Here is a 5,101-nt window from a genome sequence, read left to right on the forward strand (position 1 = left end):
TTTTTTTTTAGCAAGGCAGAGAAGGGCAAGGCCTGCCAGAGCCACATGTTTGAGTGGGCTAATGTCCCTTCACTGGGAGCTTCTAGAAACTTCTAGAAACCCTGTCTCCATGTGGCAATCCAGCTTCGGCCACAGAACCTCAAGGGACATGACCCAGATGTTGGTAATCTACAGCTGTCCGGTTGGTTCAAGGGTGCGATCAAAGTGGAGAGTCTGTGGTTCTCACTCCAGCTGTCCAATTACCCGAGAAGCCTTACACATAAAACAACACGTGTGTCCCAGCACATACATGATGGCTCACAATCATCTGTTACTCAAATACCAGGGGACCTGACACCCTCTTCTGGCCTCTGTGGGCACTGCATACATACACATGACACAGAGACATATCTAGGTACTGGTGCATAAAATAAATAAGCTGGGCAGTGGTGACGCACGCCTTTAATCCCAGCACTGGGGGGTGGGGGGGCGGGGCAGAGCCAGGCGGATCTCTGTGAGTTCCAGGCCAGCCTGGTCTACAGAGCGAGATCCAGGACAGGCACCAAAAGTACACAGAGAAACCCTGTCTCAATAAATAAATAAATAAATAAATAAACAAACAAACAAAATTAAAAAAATAAGACTTGGGCTTGAGATGTTGGATCCTTACTTAGCACTGATAAAATAAAATAAGAACTTAAATTATGGGCTGGGATGGAGCTCATGTCTGTTGTATTTTAAAGACATCGGGAAGGAGTCACACCACACAACAGGGCCCATGTAGGAGGTTTCCTGAAGGGAGGGCAGAGAAGGGGGCAGAGACTGGTCCCTGGGGACGAGAGTGGAGAAAGAGAGAGAGAAGGCAGGAGGTGGGCAAGGCCCACCTTTTTTTGGCGAATGAGCACAGGGGGCGCTCTTAGTGGCTGCAGCTGAGGCTGTATCCTGTCAGGACCCTAAGGGCGGCCAGTGCAGATGCCTAATGCTAACAATGCTCCTTCTTCCCCATCAACCCTTAACTGTGCAGAAATTCTCAGAAAGGGTGGGGTCCCATGAACCCCTCCTTGCCTTCATGACCGGATGTTGACAGCCCCCCCCTCTTGTTAAATGATGCTGAAATACACCTAACACACACTGTTCCATCCCCACCACCTTCAAGTGTGTGTGCAGGGCAGCAAGGGCTTTCACGCTTCTGTGCAGCCAAGGACACTCTTCCCCAGGACTCCCATCAAACGAATCCCATGTCCATTAATCAATGACCTTCTGCGTCCTCCCTCCCCAGATCCAGGCTGCCACTCTGTTATGCTCTGTCCCTTCAGACTCCAGGGACCTCCTGTAAGTGGAATCCCGTGGTATTATTCTTTTTGTAACTGGTTTATTTCATTAACACCATGTCTTCCAATGTCCATCTTCATTATGCCAAGTATTGGGATTTCCTCCTTTTTCCAGGCAGAATTGTAGCCTATTGTGTGGTTAGATCATTCAGCGTTTATCATGGGAGGCTGTTTCTTGTCTCCTGTGGCATGGAAGCATCCAGAACCATGGTGGTACATAGGAGGCACTTACCTCATGCTAAAAAGGATGATTTCCATGAAATAATCTACCTGAAGCATTCTCCCAGGCAATACAAAACCTTTTAGAAATACCAGTAAGTGCCATGACCAGCTGTCCCCCTTCTAACTTGACTCATGTCCATGAGACTGTGGTCTTGGGAATGTGGAGGCCACAGAGCTGAGGAGACCTGGCCAGACAGGATTCAGCATTGACAGAGCATCTGAGTTTATGCCTGTAAGATGCTCCACCCCTAGCTGACCAGAAGACTGTCCGAGGAGCCACTTCTAGGAGCCGGGAGGTTCTCCCCTGTGGCTTTCCGGAGACAAGCCAGGTGGGAACTCCTGGGCTGTTAGCTGCTCTGGGTACCTCGGCCTTGCTTCCTTGGGGAAGCCTCTGCTCTCCTCAGAACAGAGTCAACACTAAGAAGACAACAGACAACAGAGGCATCCATCAGCGTGACATAAAGTGAAGAAGACAGAGGGGCCACCGACCCATGACCCTTCCAGCTCCCACTCCATACCTGCGGAAAGCCCAGGCCTTTAACTGGGCCATTTGTTATTCCAGGAACAAGAAAGCACGTGCAGTTTCTCTTTGAACACAGTTTACAGGAGATAAAGATTTGGTGTCCTAAACACGGGCAGCCAGCTCTCTCCCTCCCTCCCCCCTCTCCTCTTCTTCCTTTTTTGTTTATGTGAATGTGTGCGTGTGCATGTTCCCATGTGTGCAGATGCATGGGTTATATCTGTGCACATGTGTGTGTGTGCATATGGAGGCCAAAGGGCAGCTTCAGGTGATACTTCTCATGCGCTGTCCACCTTGTTGTTGGAGACAGTCTCACTGGCCTGGGGCTTGTTGCTGGTTGGCTAGGGCAGGCGGGACACCGGGCATTAGAATTCTCCTTCCTGCTTCCGGGGCACTGGGATTACAAGTGTGTGCCTCTGCCCCGAGCCTTGGTGCACCAGTTCTGAGGATCCCACTCGGGTCCTTGTGCTCATGCAACAGGCACTTGTCCAACAGAGCCCCAGCCCCCGGCACCCCTTCCTCCTCCTTGTCACATGTTCATGGCAAAGAGGCAGGCCCCAAGATGGCCCTGGTACCAGATGCACTCTCTGCTGCAGCACAGAGGCAGAGGCCGCTATTGCGAGCCACCAGGAGCTGCGAGGGAACACAGGAAGGAAGCTGTTAAACTTTCCACAAAAAAAAAGCCAAGAACGTTTAACCCCCGATTGGAGCCTCATGGTCTGAAAATGTGATGGGGTCTGCTCTGTCTTCTGCTGTCATATTTGGACAGCTCAGCACAGCAGCCTTTGACACGAAGTAATAATTGTCAGAAGAGGGTCAGGGCTTCACCAGCTGGGAAAACAAAAGAGCGCCCCTTTAGAGGAAATGGGGGCCTGTCCATTAGCAGGTCAGGGAACTCGCCCTGCTAGCGTTTGCGTCCTTTCTGCCTCATGGAGACATCTGACATGGGTGACTCCCCCCTGCGCTCACCCTGACAGGGAAAGGGGCTGGTGATATGCCCACCCTCCTGCTGAATGCCGCCTTGCAGATGAGTCTAAATACCACAATGGTTCTAATAAATAATAGAAGGCGATCTGCAGTTACTGGAAACATCAGGCAGGAGCACCCACGAAATGAATCATACAGGATCTCCTCCATGAGAGCTGCTCCTGCGAGGGTGCAGAACCCTCGGCTGTCAGTGCTTATGCATGTGTGCATGATGTATTCAGGCATGCGTCCATATCTGCAGTGATGTCTTGATGAGCAAACCCTTGGACTTAAAATAGAAGTCAGTCTTCAGTCGTCAGTATAAGAAAAGATGTTATGAGAATACACAGTTTTAAAGATGTTCGGGTAGCTTCCACATCTTCAATAGTCTTCCTGTGTTCCACAAAACACACTGTGGAGTTTGTTGTAAAAGCTGGGACACACTTTAGACCCTGCAGAGATTCACAACATAAAGTCCAGCAACAGAGACGAGTAAGCACTGTTTACCCAGCACAGGGGACCCTGGGTCAGGGACCAGGGACTGTGTCTGTGCATGACACTGATGGGCGCTGATCTGTATGGGTCAGGAAGTCAGGTCTCCTCACGGCCCTTCCTGAGCCCTTTCCAGCTCCCTAGACCTGAGAGAGGTGAACCCCAGAGATGGGGACGGGGGTGGGGTGGGGTGTGGGGTGTGTGTGTGGGTGTGTGGAGGGGTGGGGGGTGGGGGAGTGTGGGGGGCCGGTTATGCTTCTTGGTTGTGAGTCTAGACAATTAAACGCTTTCTCCCCAGCTCCTCCTGAGCGTGGCTGAGGCAGATGAGAAGAACTGGAACCCTCAGTTCATTATATCCTCTCATTCCCATCACATAAAGAAAAGGCAGTGGGTGGGGGGTCACAGGCAGTGTGAAGAAGAAAATGCATCTGACACCATCCTTTGAAGCACGGGAATTTGCTTTTTTTTTAATAAAATTAGTACTGCACTGTGCTGACTCTGAGGAATTTGCTTTTTTTTTTTTTTTTTTTTTTTTTAAACTTACTACATCATGGAGAAAGCTGGGGAGGAGGCTCCGTGGAGAAGTACTTGCCTCGCATATGCAGACCCTCATTCAGTATCCTCTGTGCCAGAAGGAAGGAATTCTCACATGCCAGGCCCACTGAGAAAACAGATCACAAAGATATCTTTCAAAGTGTTAAACAGACCTCTTTATTGAAGAAACACCGCTGTATTGAGGTATAGTCAGTGTCTTTATTTATTTCTGTGTGTGGTAGATGGGTGATACATGTACATGCATGTGCATGTGCCCATAAATGCACAGGTGCTGCACCAGAGCAAGCCATCACGTGTCCTTGCCTGTCATTCCCATCCTTACGGCTTTCAGTACAGGATCTCTCACTGGACGGGAGGCTCTGGACGGACTTGTCAACTGGTCTCTGGCAGGGTGCTATGAACAGTCACTAGGAAAAAGACAGTCTCTCTCTTGAACATCTACCTGGCCTTGAGAAAACTGGACAGTCAAATGAAGAATCGTGAAATTGAACCCCAGTTTTATGCCATTCTCCCCAAAATAACAATAATGGGTTAAAGAGCTAAACTATAAAAATTCCTGAAATTACAGGGGAGAAACGTGTTGACATTTGTCTTTGCAATGATTTCCTAAACATGACCAAAAAGAAGCAGGACTATGTGAGGCCAAATGCTCCACACGGCACAGAAAACAGCCTACGGGATGCGAGGAAATATTTGCAGAGCACTTAGACTACCCAAAATACACAAGCACTCCTTCAACACAATGGCAAACAGCGACAACAAACATTTGATAAAACACCAAATAACCCAACTCAAAAGTGGGCTAAGGACCGCTCCATGGAAGGCGTGCAACGTACGGGCAAAAGACACCATTCAACCCCAAGGAAATGCTAAACAGTTTTCTAAAACATAATACTTAATAATGTCATGCTCTTCTACATTGTGGGTAAATTCCACGATTTTTAGCCTGGGGTTTCAGTTATCAATTTATCATCTAACTGCTCCAAATCCCCCCTTTAAGGACCTGATCTGTGGCAGCTGGAAGGTCTCCTGAACC

This window comes from Peromyscus leucopus, chromosome 5 (assembly GCF_004664715.2).
Source record: "Peromyscus leucopus breed LL Stock chromosome 5, UCI_PerLeu_2.1, whole genome shotgun sequence".
NCBI lineage: Eukaryota > Metazoa > Chordata > Mammalia > Rodentia > Cricetidae > Peromyscus > Peromyscus leucopus.